A 19,766-nucleotide genomic window follows, 5' to 3' on the forward strand; every position below is an offset into this window, starting at 1 on the left:
TGGAAGGAAAATCTCAAGAGCTCGAGAACTCCCAAAATCATGTCACTAAGGAATCGATTGCGTGTGGATCGGAACCAGCTGATTTGGATGCAGCACTAGAATCGACTTTCTTCAAATAGCGCCAACAGATAATGATAGAGGCTATGATTGGCGCTGGGACGAGACATGCTGGACTCTACAAAAAGGGAAAGATTAGAGTCCAAGTTATCTTAAATTAGGAATATTATCATTTTATCCCAAAGATTGTAACAAATCATACTTGAGTAGGATTCATGTTTAGACTCTGGGTATAAATACCAAACCTCGGCTATTGTAGAAGAACAATCAATCAAATATAAAGTCAATGACTTTTTTGGCTTCGGCCACCCCTTAGGAGTAGGAGTAGAGTAGATCTCGGTGAGTTCTTCAGCGAGTATGGCTGCATCGATCCGGTCGACCTCCACTGCTTGTCTATAAGTACCATCATGGTTTATACCTCTGTTCATATGGCTATATCGATCTAGTCGACCCCCACTACGACTCGGGTATAGGCTAGTTATCGATCCTTGTCTAATTCAAGTATGGCCTGTGTGATTCTACCTCACACCCCACTGCTTGAATTAGATCAAGGTCAAGTTATCGGCTCTACCTTAGTATGGCAATCTTTGGTAGATTCATTAAGTTATCAATATTGCTTATTGCTTTCATTGTTTATCTAATTACAGCAATATCACTCTGTCCGATTGAGATTGATCTGGATCGGCCTTATATCTTGTTTAACTCATCGTTTGCTAATCTAAAACTGATCTAATCTACATCTTAAGCGATGAGTTATGTTTTTTATCGGCTTGCTTTTGCTTCAATCTTAATCGTGCATAGCGTGCGATTAAGGCATGTTCGATCTAGAGTAGATCTATTAGTTAATGAAAATCGTTCCATGGCCCATCATCACAGCCTGTGGGATTTTGCCTCTCACCCCACTATTGGCACCGTGGAGTGGGGATCGTTAGTTAGTAGACCATTCCTGAGAAGGCATGACCTTAACTGTGCGCTATGCCTGAATCGGCTGTTTAGCTGATATCGAATGCTTTCACAAACAGTTCACATTATGAGATCATTGAAGTAGAGATAAGTTGAAAGATGCGTTAGCCCCATGATCTTGTTATGGTATTATGGCCTGCATGATTCTGCCTCATGCCCCATTGATATTAGTAATGAGTTAGGGTCGTCGAGTCTATTGTTGTTTCTACGGCCTGCATGATTCTGCCTCATGCCCCACTGGTCATGGAGATAGATGAGATCTAACATGTTCATTAGATTTATCTTTATTAAATGGTTAAGAGGTGTTGAGTTGTTTTCTTTAAATAAAAGGAGTTCGGTTACTTGTAATCATTGGCTCAGTATAAACCAATCATCATTGATATCTTATTGCCATTGATTAATATTTGCTTAAATAACATTTATCCTAAATGATAACCGATCCTTCTTATATAACCCCATGAGCTTTAATCGATTCATTCTTGTGAACATGTTGGGATCGGCTATTTAGTCAATTTTCCTCTCATATCAGCTCTCAGAGCCACACATTCAGGACTGTCTGGCAATACCCGGCATGTTCCGCCCTTAATTACTGATAAGCTTTCCCTCCTTGTCAATTACAGGGTCAAATTGACTGGCACGTCTCAGGAGGATTGCATAGGATCAACCACCCTTGCGCTGAAGCCAGGCAGATATGCTCCATCGAGCGGACCCTTCCGACTTACTGTGTGTGTCCTCGGCATGGAGGCAAAAATTCTGTGTCGACAGATCCAAAGTTTGACTTTACAATATATGTATTGCAAGTATACTCTTTCATGCTATCACTATTCCTATGAGCTCCACATAAGCCTTAGTTGTAGGAAAGAAAGGCATATCATTACTATTGCCTTGGTGAGGATACACAAATACCACATATTTTGAAAGATTTAAGAGTGTCATACAATGGAATCTCTGAGTTTTATTTTGAGAACATGCAAAAACTCTAGAATAATGGTTGAATAAAGAACATGAGACATAGTGCTTGACTTATTTATTATGTCTTTCAATTACTCAAGATTGAAGTGAAGGCTACAAGCCCCGTAGTTGAAGGTAATATGGGTAAGTTTGAGAGACAGATCAGTTTGTTCTAATCTGGAGGAGAATTCTTATTTGAATGCATGTGTACTTTTGAGGAGTTGCTACAAGGTTCTCAAATATCCTAAATTCTTGATCCATTGATAAGTTTAGCTTTGCTTAGGGACTAGCAAAGGTTAATCTTGGGGGAGTTTGTTGATGGTAGTTAACTTACAATATAAACTTCAATATAACTTGAAATAATGCATGAAAATGATCACCAACATAGACTTATGGGTTTAAACTGACAATTTCCATGAGTTTTGGTGAATCCATGTTTTCAACAGGGTTATTTTAGAAAACCATCAAGGGGGATCAAAATGTCAAATAAAAACACGCTTATCCGTGACGAAACCAACTCTAGAAGGTTCTAGAGGACTCTAGAAGCCATGTCACCAAAGCAGAGGATGAAAGGGTGATAGGTGGGGCCACCTGGCCCCACCTGGAGGCTGCCCGGCCCCTAGGGGTCCCACTTGTCAGCCTCGTTGTTTTGTCGGTTCCCCACCGGCTTAAGGATTGCATCTCCACCATTCTTTTAGTCGGTTTGATCCAAGGGCTCACGTTGGATGCTCTAGCTTATATAACCAGCCCCTACCCCCCTCTAGAGCACACTACCATAAGTCAAGTTTAGACCAGAAAATAGGGTTTCCAGAGAGAAGAGAATAAAGCTCCAATTCTTCAAGTTTCTAGTATTGGCTAGCTAGCAAGGTTCAAGTAGAGTGTAGGCTATTGCTCAGGATTCCAGATTTGCCATCTAGAGACTGGTATAGCCATTGTATCTCTATATTTATGACTTTGTGCTACTTCAATATTATGTTGCTATTATTATGTTCATAGTTTGCCCTAGTTATATGCTTCATATAGTTATGATTGATGATGAATTTATGCATATGTTCGCAAAGCTCCTAGCTCAGTACTCGAGTGAGTTAAGTTATCGACATATGTAAGTATGGTGCTTAGATATTGTTTGCCTACGGATGCATTCTACACTTTGGGTAATGTGGTAGATTGCAGATATAAGGACAAGTAGAAAATGACCTGGGTATGGGATATCAGCCCACTGGTAGCCCTAGACAAGGTGATAGGGTACTCCGACCAGTCTAGATATTTGGGGTCTGCGATGGTGTCGTCATAGGTGGTGACATACATAATTTGCTAGGTGGTGAGCTTCTACTCTTGCTTGGTCTCTGACAGCCCTTCCACCGAAGATTGAGGCAATAGTATTGGTGGGATCCTAGAAGGTAGGGCGAGCGTCCTTGTCACAACCCTCCTCAGGCCATCATTGGTTTCATCGTCCTTATGCGTGGCCTCTTCCTATCTTCATCGTGGAATGCCTTGGGCATGCCTTTGCACTCGCACTTGGTATGCTTGCTTCCTTTATGAATAGGGCAAGGACCGTCAAGGAGCTTCTCATAGTCGACATCATAGCTGCACCTAGCATGAGCGTTTATGGCATTAATAGAATTGTCTGGTCTACATGCGTGGGGATATCTGCCTCTTAAGCCTTCTGGCCTATCATCGCTTTGGTGGTCGCGATCGTCGTAACGATGGTCATGCTGTCATAGCGGTAGTCGCATCATCATAGTGCACCTGTACTAAGCAATCATTTGATTAAGATGCAAACAGTAATAACCATAGCAGGTATAAATTATGGCAACATTATCATCATCACCTATTTAACCATATCATTAAATTAATTGAATCTACGTTGCCACTGCTCAGTTAAGTTCTCACTATCCGGGAGAGATGGTGATTCGAATCGATTCCTATCTAGCTGGAGGGGTATTCCTAAACACAAACCCTGCTTCCCCCGTCAGGGTCGCAAATAAGTCACCTTTGGTACGATTCAGGAGTCATGAGTCCAAACAGATCGACATTCTTAGAGAACCACTCTACCAAGGTTGCTCGGGACTCTCACTTGCCTTGGACTTAAGCCAATGGCTCTCTGCACATTCTTACTACCTCCAGAATGCACGCCACTGCTCGCATCCCTGGCCTGAGTCGAGCTACTAGGCTTCATGGTCGGAATGACTTATCTGGCCAGCTAAGTGTTAGGCTGCGTTCAACATGACATGAGGACATACAGTGTATCGGTCCTTAAATGACACAGACAGAGTCACTATGCCCAACCCTGCATGAGACTCCGCCCGGTCTTAATTCATTATTAACATGGTTCTTTTCCATGATAGCAAATATAGCCAACCATGATCCACCTCATCCTAAAGCTCGTAGGTGACAGGAAATCACCTGACTTCTACCGCACTAAGCATGGCTAAGCATTTAACCCGTTCCTAAACTTAAGTAGGATTCCAGTACGATATCTGACAAGGATGGATATATAATGCAACAATTGGTTTCAACCAATTCCTATGCTTAATGCATCATCAATGAATAAAATACTCAAGGTATTTGTAAAAACATGGGAGACTTAATATGCTTTGGGGCTGCCTTTCAGGAAAGAGGAAGGACGGTGGTCAGGGCACTCAGGCAACTCCTCCTCGGCGGCTGCTTCACGATTTCCTGCACCTCGGGCTCGTCCTCCTGGCTTGCTCCTCAAACTCCAGTAGTGTCACTCCCTCCGAACACCCTATTGCATGAATGCATAAGATAATTATCATGGATGCACATGAACAAAGTTAGGGATGCTCGGGGAATGCACATGCTTATGACAGTCCACATTTTCCGACTTAGGCTCTATTCAAATCACTTTACTTACCAAGTTTATACAATCTAATGTACAATTGCTCATCTTTAGTTAAGGACCTAGCACCTGCACCTAAGCATGTTCTCAAGTTAGTCTAGCACCTAAACAATCAACAAGAACATTGCAACAAAGCATGCACACAACCATTCATATTTCAGCGAAACAGAGACTATATAGCGGTACGATAAACTGACCATAACTGAAGATCTACAATTCCAAATGGACATGCACCCAAGATATTGGAAAGCTTATGAAATCCACCTACAATTAATTTTTAACCTCAAGGCATGATTCCAACCTTTACCAGGTCAAATTTGCAGAATTACATGATTAGGCCCAAACAAGATAGAGAAAAAGCAACTCTAGAATCTAACTTTGAATAGCTGTAGCTCCTAACTACTAGGCCAAGTGCCACCAAATTTTACAGGAGCTAGATACATAAGTTATCTACAACTTTTGTATTCAACCTCATTCCCAGCAAACCAAATTATCATGGGGAACTTTGTAAAGATCCTAGAACTGTCCCAAAAGACAATGCAGAAAAATAATTATTAACTTATGTTGCAAACATATAATTAGACAAAACTATCTTGAACCATGATGCGGCAAGTGGCGAAGCTCGCCGATGGTGGATTTCACCGGTGATGAGGAGGGTACCTCCATGACTACCTCAACCTCCCGTGTGGATTGGTGCCCTAATCGCGCTCTCTACCGAACCTCTAGTACTCTGGCCATGGAGCACGGCGGCTCGGCCCATGGCGCACGGCGGTGCGCGGCCACATTTCGGCCTAACCGGACTGGCAGAGTTGGCTACATCATCACATGAGCAATGGTGAGTGACGATGAAGCTAAGACGGAGGCTAGGGAAGGAAAGGGGGAAACCATGCAGTGCTGGCCACGGCGAGCGCCACTCCGGCGAGGTGACCGCAAGGGCGACGGTGGTGGAAATGGCCAAAGGCCCTTACCTACGGCTCATCTAGCTCAGCGAGGGTGATGGCGAGGTACATGGGGTGCTAGCAAAGCTTTGGGCTAGCTGGAGCGAGGTAAGACGCGACGGCGAGCAAGCGCAAGCTTGGCAGGGCAATGGCGACGGCGGCAGCTTGTTTTTCTCCGTGCTATGGACGCACGCAAGGGAGGAAACGACTGAGAGCGAGCGGAGAGGCAGTAGGCATCCTCCTCTTCATGCTGGCCAGCGCGTAGCGTGGTTAGGGCCAGCCGAGCGCATGGCGGCCATGCGGTGGAAACAGCCTGTGACCGGTCGGCCACTGTGCCAGTCTAAAATTCCCGATTCAGTGCTCCATTGTGCCAACTGATAGAGCAAGTTCATTACTCCATATCCCCTAAACCGTGATGATTCAGCTCATGATGTAGTTGACAAAGTTGTAGTACTAAGTGAGATCTTCAACTTTGCCAATTGGAGCTCAAGCTAGTTCGGCTTGGTTAGGGAGCTACAATGTGAACAAGTCGGGTACATGAAATTGAAATCTAGTCTTCACACTTAGAAAATTTCTAAGTGTTGAATACAACCCCAAAACTGACTTATGGGACCTTTTTGAGCATGTTGTGCACATTTTCATGACTTGGCTTCTAAACAAAGTTTGTTCCTTATAAAATTTACTACAACTTTGCTTTAGGTTGCTCAGACATGCAAACAATCTAAGCTACACTTTTTAAACAGTCAAACTCAGGAGCTCTAGGGGTCCATAATGGTCAAACCATGACTTGGAAACCTAATTAGGCAAAATGATCAACATGAACATTGTTCCTAATGACATTCCAAGTATAACTAAGTTGCTTTAGAGGATAATTATCCACACCACACATTGGTCACACCAAAATCAAGCATCACATGCATTGAAACAAGGAAAAACAAGTGAAATGTTACCTTTGTTTCAAAGTCATGTTTCACATGTTTCATGATTTTGTTGCATAGTACTAACTAACCATGTTTCACTAAAGTGAGTTGCACATATTGCACTTGAGTGTTACACACTATTCATTTCATAAAACAAACACACATGAAATATAACAATATGTTGCAATGTTTCGAAAACATGTTTCATGCAATAAAAAGCTCATGAATGGATGAATGATGCTCATGTTCATGAAATGCAAGTGCAAATGTGGAAGCCAAACACCTGGGGTGTTACATAAGGTGTTACAGCCCCTCCCCCTTATAAAAATCTCGTCCCGAGATTTGCAAGACCTACCATTCTTAGAAAAGGCGGGATAAATCTCTCATAAATAATCCTCTCGTTCCCACATAGCATCTTGTTCACTATGATTGTTCCACACCACCTTATAGAACTTAATGATCTTACTCCGTGTTATTCTTTCCATCTCTTCTAACACTCGGATTGGTTTTTCTTCATAGGTCAAATCCGATTGAAGCTTCATGTTGGTGGGTGCAATAGCTTCTTTAGGTACACGAAGACATTTCTTTAACTGAGAAACATGGAAGACATCAAATATTGCGCTCATCTCTGGTGGAAGTTGTAACTTATAAGCAACATTTCCTTTCCATTCCAAAATCTTGTATGGTCCTACATATCTAGGCGCAAGCTTCTTTTTCATTCCAAATCTCTTCACCCCTTTCATGGGTGATACTTTCAAGTATACATAGTCACCCACTTCAAAAGTCAATGGTCTTCTTCTTTTATCAGCATAACTCTTTTGTCTTGATTGAGCTGCCTTCATATGCTACTGGATAATACGCACTTGCTCTTCAGCTTCATTAACCAAGTCAATACCAAAGTATCTCCTTTCACCGGGCTCAATCCAATTCAACAGAGTTCTACATTTTCTACCGTACAAGGCTTCAAATGGAGCCATCTTGATGCTTGCTTGATAACTGTTGTTGTAGAAGAACTCAGCTAAAGGTAACCATTTCTCCTATGAACCCTTGGAAGATATAACACAAGCTCTTAGCAAATCTTCTAAGATTTGGTTCACTTGCTCTGTCTGTCCTGAAGTTTGCGGATGGTATGCCGAACTTCTAATTAGCTTAGTTCCCAAAGCCTGGTGTAAGTGTTCCTAGAAACGATCTATAAACTATGGTCCTCGATCTGAGATTATGGTCCTGGGTACTCCATGTAGTCTCACAATCTAAGAAATGTACAACTCAGCGTACTTCCCCATGTGATATATTGTGTGAACTGGTATAAAATGTGTTGACTTGGTGAGACGATCTACAACAACCCATATTGAATCATGACCTTGCGGTGTCATTGGAAGGCCTGTGATAAAGTCCATACTGATTTCTTCCCATTTTCAACCTAGAATAGGCAATGGCTGCTGTAATCTGGCAGATTTCATATGAACAACTTTTACTCTACTATAGTTGTCGCACCTAGCGACATAGGTTGCAATCTCTTTCTTCATCTTAGTCCACCAAAAATGGGTTTTCAAATCTTGGTACATCTTGCTACTACCCGGATGGATAGACAATTTGGATGAATGAGCTTTAGCTAAAATTTGATTTCTAAGCTCACGGTCTTTTGGTACAAGTCGGTCCTCAAACCATAATACACCCTTTTTGTCCAATCTAAATGCTTGGTTTCTTGCTCTTGCATCTTTCTTTTGATGTGACTTATACCTACATCCATTTGTTGTAGCTCTATGATTTTGCTCTCAAGTGAACAACTGATAGTGATATTGTGCAGTACTGCAGGATGTAACAAATTGAAGCCATCTTCCAACAATGCTTCCAAAGTGTTGCAATGAGACTTCCGACTAAGTGCATCGGCTACTACAATGGCTTTCCCCGAATGGTAATGCACTTCTAAATTGTAGTCCTTAATCAATTCTAACCATCTTCGCTGTCTCATGTTTAGCTCTAGTTGGGTAAAGATATACTTGAGACTTTTGTGGTTGGTATATATATGACATACATTGCCCAACAAGTAATGTCTCCATATCTTTAATGCATGAACAACTGCTATGAGTTCCAAATCATGTGTAGGGTAGTTGACTTCATGTTTTCTCAATTGCTGAGAAGCATATGCAATAACTCTTCCTTCTTGCATAAGCACACACCCCAAACCTATTCCTGATGCATCACAAAATACATCGAAAGGCTTCTCAATGTTAGGTTGTGCTAAGATAGGCGCTATAGTTAATAGAGTTCTGAGGGTGTGAAAAGTTGTTTCACATTTTGATGTCCATTTGTACTTCTCATCTTTCTAAAGTAGTCTAGTCATGGGCTTAGCTATCTTTGAGAAATCTAGAATAAAACGATGATAATATCCTGCTAACACTAGAAAACTCCAAACTTCATGAACTGAAGTCGTGGCCTTCCAATCCATGACCTCCTGTACTTTTGATGGGTCTACAGAGATTCCATCTCTTGATAAGATATGGCCTAAGAAATGTACTTTGCTCAACCAAAATTCACACTTGCTAAATTTTGCATATAGCTTATGCTCCCTCAATCTGGATAGAACAATCCTTAGATGCTCTTCACGATCTGTCTCGTTTTCCAAATAAATCAATATATCATCGATAAACATGACCACGAACTTGTCAAGGTCGGGCATGAATACTGAATTCATCAAGTACAGGAAGTAGGCAAGAGCATTTGTTAGTCCGAAAGACATAACCAAATACTCATATAAGCCGTACCTAGTGGAGAAAGCAGTCTTAGGTATATCCCCTAGCCTAATCTTTATCTGATGATAGCCTGATCTCAAGTCAATCTTGGAGAATACCTTTGCTTTTGCCAACTGATCAAACAAGATGTCGATACGAGGCAATGGGTACTTATTCTTGATGGTCACAGCATTGAGTGGTCTGTAATCTACACACATTCTTAGTGACTTGTCCTTCTTTTTCACAAACAGTGCTGGACAGCCCCATGGAGATGAACTAAGTTGAATAAGACCCTTGTCCAATAGATCCTGTAACTAAATCTTAAGTTCTGCTAACTCATTTGGTGACATTCTATACGGCCTTCTTGAGATAGGTGCCGTACCTGGCACTAACTCAATCTTAAATTCCACATCCCTATTAGGTGGTAAACCTGGTAACTCCTCTAGAAATACATCTAAAAACTCACAAACTATGGGGATATCACAAAGGGTAGTGGTTTGGATAGCACAAGCTAAATGTTGGAGTTCAAAATTTTGGGAGAGTGGTACTAGAAAAGCATTATCCCCCCTTTGGTTCTCTCAACATAATAGTACGAGTGCTAGTGTTAATGAGAACACCATGATCCTTCATCAAATTCATGCCTAAGATTACACTTATTGATATCCCAGGCAATATTATCAAATCCATTGTGTACTCCCTCCCTTATATAGAGATGAGCACATTTTTGACTATCTTATTTGTAGAAATAGTAGCCCCCGCTGAACTTATATTATAACCACCCTTGCTTACTTCAATTATTTTCTGATCATGTCTAGATGCAAATGCTTGACTCATAAATGAATGAGAAGCTCCCGAATCAAATAAAACAATAGCGAGATGCTTGTTGACAAGAAACATACCAGCCGTGACAACTTCTCCTGCGGGCACTTCCTCAATAGCGGTATATTGCACGTATCTAGGACGTGCCCTTATGTTTGCCTGCCTCTGATTGTTCTGATTCTGGTTGCCATTCTTCTTGGGGTGGGGGCATTGTTTGGCCCAATGCCCCACTTGATTGCAGTTGAAACATGGTTGATTACACCTTGGTCCTGTGGAGCTTCCCTAACCGCCATTTCCTTTAGGTAAGGCAATAGTGAATGCCTTATGAAACGCTTTCTAAGGCCTGCCGTTCTAAGCTTTTAGGGGTGTAGGCCTAAACTTGGGTTCGGGTGGACAGAACTGTGGCCTAGCTGTTATAGGAGCTCTGGACTGTGAAGATCCGGAGGCACCTACCTCAAATGCCCTCTTGCGACCCTTAGCTGCCACGTGCATGTTATTGTGATTTTCCTGGGTCAAAGCATCACTAATAAACTTGTTGTAAGTGGTGCACTTGGAGTTGGCCATGGTCTTCATCAGCTTTGTGCCTAGACCCCACTTGAAGCTCTCTATCTTTTTCTCCTCTGTATCCACAAAACCTGGAGCATAACTGGACAGGTTGTTGAATGCGTGCATATATTCTGTGAGGGTCTTTATCCCCTATGTGAGCCTCATAAATTCAGCCACCTTCATGGGCATTAGGCCTGGGGGAATATGATGTCCCCAAAAAGCCAACTTGAACTGCTCCCATGTTACTCACGCATTAGCAGGTAGAGAGGACAAGAAATGTGTCCACCAAATCCCTGCCGGTCCCTACAACTGGTGAGAAGCATACTCAGCCTTCAGGTGCTCAATGACTCTTAGCAGATGAAACTTCTACTCAATGGTGTTGAGCCACTTGTCCACCTGTAGTGGCTCCTCTACCACCTTGAAGTTAGGAGGCTTTGTATCTAGAAATTCCTTGAATGTACTGTGTTGATTTGGCTCGAGCCCTTATTGCTGTGGGTGGCCACGAGCGGTGTTCTGCGTGATGAGGCACAGAGCTTCCTCCATTGTCCTTTGGCTCCCCAAGAATTGGGCAAAGAACTCCTGAGCAGACGGTGATAGTGGTAAGTCATCGCCGTTGCCATCTTGGCTGCTACTAGCTCCTGCATGGGTGCGAGTCATCTGTGAAGTTGCAATAATAAGCGATTATTGGTTGATGTCGAAAGATTGCAGATGAATTTATAATCATGCCAAACTAAAATTACTAGAGACAATCTCAAATTCATACAATAAAAACAGAGGCATAATAATTCATTCTCACAACATGACACCACCAATTCGAACCCTTATCGGACTCATAGCACGTTAATATTCAAATCATGATCACTGATAAATCGACTAGAATTTGAATTAGCGTTTAACCAAATGTGCGATAGTCATGCAAATAACAATATTACATGATAGTCCAATTCACCAACACCAAATTCAAACTACAGGTCCATTACATAACCAACAATGATACATTAAGCACTTCTACTAAGTACTAAGCGATCTAATCCTCATCATGATCACTATCGAGGTTGGAGATAGGATCATCTCCTTCCTCAGGCTCCACTTCTTCATCTTCCTTGTCCTCATCTTCCTCCATATTCGGACCATCTTCTTCCCCATCAAGGATTAGGTTTAGCTGGTTGTTCAAATAGTGCACTTCACGCTGAAGGTTCATCACTTGAAGTTGAGCCTGTGCAAGCTATTGATGTAAGCCCCTTTCAGCACAGTCCTAGGCATTACTCATGTCACAGTGCCTATCCTATTCTATCCTTATTGCAGCGACATGGTTTTCTGCTACATCTCGCTAGCATCTAGCTATGGACACCTCAGCATGGGCGGCCTCCAACTGCTCCCGTAGTCCTGCAAGCAATGCTTGATCATTAGCTCTTGCTTCTTGGGCTGCTGCTCTCTGTTGATCCACTTGCTCCATTTAGGCATGGAGAGTGCCCAAGGCTGCATAGGCTTGGTCAGATTCCCATTAGGCTTTACTTGTGGCTTTCTTTTGCTTGCACACACACTTCTTGAGCTTGCATTGTACGGCTTCAGCTCCCATGAGCTTGTCCATGCAAGTGGTGTATGATTCCTGCCAGAAATCACTGGTGTTCTGGCGTGCACAAAACATCTTCATCACCGCAAACATGGCACTCATAGTAGGACTAGAGCTGTTTGCCCGCTCATCTTGATCTCGGATCAATGCATTTTGGTTGTGTTGTTCCCATACTATGGTGGATGAATCCACCCAAGGAAACATACTCGCTGCACTGCCGGTAAGTGCATCCTCATGCTGCTGGCAGATTTGACTCAAAACCTCAAAGGCCACAACTTGGACAGCCTCCCAAGGAGTTTTCCCTTCTGATTTTGCCTTCCACACCTGCCAGAAGGGTGCCTCTGTGTGAGCTGGTATAGTTAGCCATACCTCATACCATGGCTATCCCTCCAAGTACTCTTCATCCCAATGATAAAGGGGCGGTTCATGGTACCCCGCAAAGTGCAAAACTCTCCACAGTAGTGTAGGCGTTCTGAAAACCATTAGGAAATTCTCACATCCAGTTGGTGCTGCCATCTGTACCATGAACATGTACAACTTTGTGTGAGATAAGGCCATAATGGATAAGAGTTACATAACCGAGTAAGAAATTTATAAGGGGAGGAACAATGTAATTATTTGAATGATAATTATCATGATGCATGCTCGTTCCATACGTCCTCACAAACTCAGGAAAAATTATTTCTAACGGTAGACACGGTGGCATACATACGTTCTCTCATATATAGTGTAACTAGTCAAGCTACACATTTCGTTGTTAGTGTACCTACATAAGAGTTTTATTTCAGCCTAAACCTATAATTAAATATGCAGAATGTAAATCTAAATACTTCCATATATGTATACCCATACATATACTTCCGTATCAAAGCTACCCGATAACAGTTTATACCCACAATTAAATACGCCCCACATACACATACAGGCATGCATACAAAGTCGTACCAAAGCTAACTCTCCCTGACTGCACGCTCACATCTTGCGGTCATGCCACTCATTATCTTACCTTGGTGTAGAGGCATTTGGTCCATACATTACCATTCAAATGAATGGCATCCATACAATAGCATGCCGTATGGATGACAAAAGTAAAAACCCCCATGTTAGTACTTAAATAGCCACCTAATAGTCCTTAATTTGGGCATAAGGAAAGTGATCACTAGCACACTTTAGATTTCAAATACCTATTTATATAGCTATCAGTTGCTAGAAAAGGTTTTGGGAAAACAAAAACTTTTGTTTTAAATACACATGTGACAATTAACGTTGAACCTTGCTCTGATGCTAGCTATCGCAGAACCGACCAATTTATAAGAGTACAAGTATAATGGCAGCCCGCAAGCGGTCGCACTGTCATACTTGAACCCATATAAACCTGGTAGTCCGTCGAGTACCACGATGAGTCTCGATAAACAATTTACAACAACCAAGATCGTACATGATTCAACATATATGTCACATATTACATAAAGTTCACAGATACATTTCCATCATCAGAGTATGAAACAAAGTTATTACAAACCAAGTTTAATGGATAAAAGCTGAAGCAAATTAAGTTTGAAAGTAAAGTTTCCAACATAGTTTAATACAGTGCCAATATACGATCACAAACCACAAAAGCATGTAGAGGGATTAATAAAGAAGCCTGCCCAAGGCTTACTCCTCATCCACAGCGGGATAGAAGCAACTCTTGCAATAACCATGATAAACAGTGCCATCTGCAACAATGGGAAATAAACCCTAAGTACGAGAAGGTACTCAGCTAGACTTACCCATCATAAACCAGAAATAAAATGACTCCAAGGATCATGTAAGGCTATATAAGTGGAGATAGCTTGGCAACATTTTGCATAAAAAGCAATTAACTCAATTATACAATTATAATCCTGTTATCAAGTTAATTATGACTATCCATCTCTAAATTAGCAACTATCCTGTGCCAAACATGTGGTATATCATTTTAAGAGCATACACTAGTAACCATAGCAGGTATTGTAATTTCATAATCATTCGAACCATCATGTTCCACAATACAGTTACTACAATGCTGGAGCTAGCCAAGTTTCTCACTATTTAAGAGAGACGGCGATTCGAATCAATTTCAACCAGTTGGGAATTTATTCCTAACACAAACCCAGACAGACCAGATCATTAGTCGCCTTAGGTCACCTTTGGTACAATCTTAGGTACACATTTCATGGGTTCGTACCACGCCGCACAATCAAGGACACCAAATGCCCGGACGTTCAGGCCTTGCCTGCCCTTGGGCTTAGTCTGGCTCCTTGCAAGGAGCGCACAATAGAATGGGGCCTAGCCTGAGTTGAGCTACTTGGCTTTGTGGTCAGAACGAGTTATCCAGCTAGCTAAGTGATAGGCATGCGTTCAATCTTGTCAGAAGTTCCAACAACGGTACGGTCCTTGATCGACATAGACGGAATCACATGAGTCAACCTACACATAGACTCCGCCCGGCCCCGATTTATATTACCCCATGGTTCTTTTCCACGATAGCAAATATAGCCAACCGTGCTTCGGTATCCACCTATATCTCGTAGGTGACAGGAAATCACCCGACTTCTACCGGTCTAAGCATGGCTAAGCATATATTCGATCCTAGACCTACATAGGGTTAAAGGTGTATATATCTGGACAAGGAATTTATATGCATCAAGTGGTTCCAATCAACTCTTATAACCTAATGCATCAATCATAAGGACTTGAGTAATATTTTATAAAATACTAGGAGACTTAGAATGCTCCAGGGCTTGCCTTTTAGAAAGGAAGTGGGGCGGTGATCAGGGCACTCCAGAAGCTCTTTTGGGTTCTGCTCCTCTTCTTTGGGAGCTGTGGCTTGAGGAGTCTCCTGCTGGTCCCCTTCCTCTCCTTCGTTGCACTCCAGCAATGTTATCTCCTCTGTCGATCCTAGATGCATAAGTATGGCATAAGATATTGCGAATGCATACATGCTGACAAGTATAATATGATGATACATGATGAATGCATTCTTGTACATATTCTTAACATCATGGTGCTGAATTAATAACAAGTGCTTCATGTTCTACTGAGTATGTGCATATCTCTTCTTGATTATTTAATTAACTACTTCAACAATGCATCTACTATATCACAAAACAGCATCTACTCATTTTACTCATAACAGAAGTTCTACATGTCCAAATGCTATTATCTTGGACTTTCTAGAAAGCTTATAAAATTATCTACAACTTTCCTTTAATACTCTCACTGTGATTCAAGAGTTAAATTGGGCAAACAAATTATTCAATCAAACCTGTCCAGAAAGTAAACCTTTCGGACAGCAAAATTGTAACAGCTAGAACTCAAAAACCCTAAGTTCTATGGCTGTGAAAATTTAACACAAGGTAGATTAGTAGGTCATCTACAACTTTGTTATGAACAAGTTTTACAGTAGGGACCATTATCCATATGAAATCATCTACACAATCAAAACTATATATGCAGTCCTGTATTTGAATGATAAAGCGATAGTTAGTTATTTGTATACAACCAATGGCTTCTAAACTTTACCATTGACATCAACAGTTACTATGCATCATAAGAACCATAGAAAACATCATGCTTAATCACAATCTAATTATTTCAATGCCTTTCTTATTTTAATTAAATAATTAGGGTAAATAATAAACATATACCAAATGTGCATCATAAATTCTCACAAATTTATAGTGGATTACTAGTGCTACCAATAGACTACTATAAATGTTTCATGCCATTTTACCAAGCAAAACATCCTATGCAAAAATGACAAGGTAGAAAGGCTTGAAATAGCAAAAATAGAAAACCCTTCTAAAAAGTGTCAAGCAACAGATTTTATATTTTTCTTAGCATCCATATGGTACTAGGACAACCTCCAACAAATTTCATGAATATTGGATTCATAAATAATTTATAAAAATTCATACAAGGATCACCTAATTATAAAAGGAAAATCTATAACTACAAATCCATGTATGCACTGACCCTCAAATTTTTACCAGAGCTTACACTTGTCAAGAATAGTTCACCACATAAATTTCATAATTTTTGGAGCATAGGAACTCTAGATATAAGATAAACAAGTTTACATACATTTAAAAAAGATAAACAAGTTTACATACATTTTAAATCTTCCAGAAATTCTACTACAAATGCTAATATTATATTTTTCCTATGGGCTCGGCGCCGGCCATGGCGGCACGGCGGCACTGCTCTACGGTGTGCTGGCCATCACTGGCCACGGCGAAGCCCGGTGAAGCGCACAACAGCATCACGACGACCAAGCAACTATATCTAGGTGACTTAGGCGGTTGGAGGCGGTCCGACGAAGCACGACCACGGTAGCGGCCATGGCGGAGCTCCGGCGAAGGCATACCCACGATGGCACAATGCGAGCGGCGGCTTACCTAAGGCACAATTGCGGGCGCTGCAAGGTGGAAACGGTGGAGAAGGGTGAGGCAGAGCTGCGAACGCGACCGATTGGAGAATGGGGCGGCGGTGAGCGAAGGTGAGCTCGATGGAGCAGCTACGACGGCAATGGCGATGGCGGCTGCTGCAATGGCTATGCTAGGGTGAAGGAGAAAGCTAGAAACAAAAATGGGAGCGCGGGGCAGTGCGGGCGAGCGCGGGGCTTGTTGTAGTGCGCTCTAGCCCGTCATGGCCGCGCTAGGCAGGGCGCCGGCGACGCGTGGCCATCCTCGTGTCCACACAGTGCGCATGCTCTACGACGATTGGCCACCGAAGAACAGGCGATTCAGTTCTTTGTGCCCGATCAAACGCCTGACAGCACGATTTTGTGAAGCTCGATCTTTGAATCCATGATGAATTAGCGCACACAATCTATACCAAAGTCGTAGCCCTACATACTAGCTCCAAATCTTGTTTAAAACTCAAGCCTTGAATCTCAACCAAACTCGAGTTATATCATCTCAAAGTCGGGCTATCAACACTATCCGGGTTAAAAACTTAGAAAAAAAATTGCTAAGTGCTGAGGACAAGGATTTGGTGATTCTTGTGAGCCTAATTCAAGCATGTTAGGAGCTAAACCAGTCAATGACCCAAAAATAAAAGTTGTTCCTCTTACCAAATACTACAACTTTGCTTTAGTGACCACCTCCATGCAAGGTCTCTATCACATAGTTCAAACTTGGTCAAACATTCTACATTCAAATGATGGTATACACTTAAACTTTGGCTTAGTGACCAAATTACCCTTAACCATGAATACCAAAGTTGTTCATCATGATCTTCTAAACATGTTTAATCTATTTGCAAGTTCACACACTCATTTCATGCATTGGTCACACATAGGGCTATGCAGGTCAACACATAACATCACTTAAGTACATGATCATGAAAGGTGACTTTCATGAACAATGTTCCATTTGTTAACCTAAGTGTAGCTAATATGTTTTAGTGACTCACATAAACCAATTACATGTTTTCACTCATGATCATATGCATATATACAAAGAAACATAAACTAACAAGCAATGTTGCATATGTTTCAATCAAATATTTCACTTATAAAAGCTTAAATATGAATGCTTGATGCTCATGCTCATGCAATGCAAGTCAATTTATGCAAGGCTAACACCTAGGGTGTTACATTGGGGGTCATACCCCCACAGTTCCCCACCACCTTAAGGATTGCATCTCCGCTGTTCTTGAAGTCAGTTTGATCCAAGGGCTCACATTGGATGCTCTGGCCTATATAACCAGCCCCTGCCCCCCCTCTAGAGCATGCTGCCATAAGTCAAGTTTAGACCAGAAATTAGGGTTTCCAAAGAGAAGAGAATAGATCTCCAATTCTTCAAGTTTCTAGTATAGGCTAGCTAGCAAGGTTCAAGTAGAGTGTGGGCTATTGCCCAGGATTCTAGATCTACCGTCTAGAGACTGGTATAGCCATTGTATCTCTATATTTATGACTTTGTGCTACTTTAATATTATGTTCCTAGTTTGCTCTAGTTATATGCTTGATATAGTTATGATTGATGATGAATTTATGCATATGTTTGCAAAGCTCTTAGCTCAGTACTCGAGTGAGTTAAGTGGTCGAGATTATGTAAGCATGGTGCATAGATATTGTTTGCCTACGGATGCATTATGCACTTTGGGTCATGTGGTAGATCATGGATGTGGCACTCCCATTGAGTCCTTTGTAGTCTAGTCCCCATTTGTAGAGCAAGTAGAACGCGGTTGTGAAGGGAGACAAGCTCTGTTCTTGATCTTCCTTAGTAATGTTCCTTATGCATAGATCCAAAGTTAGTTTTACTATAGATGAGATTGTATATACTTGGGTGTACAAAAGACTTAGTAAATAAGGAATGACTTAGGAATCTTTTGCTCTTAACGAATCTCCTACTTAGCCATACTACATTTTATAAGTCTCTATTTCTATATTTGGAATACTATTATTACCTTACACTTATCATTTATTTATCCCTTGACTTACCCCTACCATAGCATGAGAGTGATTTTATCATAAGTATATATATTTGTTAATATCTCTATGCCAACACAACTCCATAGCTCCTCCCTATGGATAAAATATAAATAACGATACCTGGTATACTCCCGGGTGAAATGCTACAATGGTACATTATCTGTGCGCTTGCGTATTACTTAGTATATGTATAAATTTACATGTGTTCTCAATAATTACCAACAACGCATTTCTAGCATCATGCTAGGGATGACAACTTAGTAAAGAGTGATGCTAAGAAATGTCAACAAGCATTTATGGCGCCATTGCCGGAGAGGGGCATGTGGCTAAAGAGAATTGACCAAATACACACTTATTGATGATATCATAACCTCTTCTTTAGTAGGCTTACCCTTGTTTGTCTAGCAGTAGACGGGAGAAACCTTTCCAAAAGCATGGGAACGTCTCCAAGAATATATTTTATATTATCCTCATCATGGGATGAAAGATTGGTTGCTCATGCAAGGCTTTTACAATGGATTAACTCAGAAAGCTCATGAACAACTAGATGCAACTACTAGAGGATCATTTATGTCACTCACCCTTGGAAAAGTTGAAACTCTTATGGAGAAGATAGTCTCTAATCAAGGCTGGTCTCAATGCAATATTCAATCATGCAATAAGAGTGAAGAAGTACCAGAAGAGGTGTGTGCACTGTCAACCAAGATGGACGTACTGTTGAATTGGCTTGAATAGTGAGCCAATTACAAGAAAGATCGTCAGGCCATTCAAGATGCATTCAATGCTCAAAACACCTATGGAGAATACTTGGGGTTGAATTCCATGAATATCAAGAGGATGCAAACATCGTCATCAACAATTCAGCTGCACAACAACAGAGACAAGGGTGGAATCAACAACAATGGTCGACTTACCAAGGTAAGTACCCAGGTAATTACTATAATACT

At 41.4% G+C, this 19,766-nt stretch overlaps 1 pseudogene; it reads right to left on the minus strand.

Moving 5' to 3' along the window:
- Window positions 1-19,202: 19,202 nt before the first annotated feature.
- On the minus strand, window positions 19,203-19,301 carry LOC136541022 (small nucleolar RNA R71; annotated as a pseudogene).
- Between the last annotated feature and the right edge of the window lie 465 nt (window positions 19,302-19,766).

This window comes from Miscanthus floridulus, chromosome 2, assembly GCF_019320115.1.
Source record: "Miscanthus floridulus cultivar M001 chromosome 2, ASM1932011v1, whole genome shotgun sequence".
NCBI classification, from domain to species: Eukaryota; Viridiplantae; Streptophyta; class Magnoliopsida; order Poales; family Poaceae; genus Miscanthus; species Miscanthus floridulus.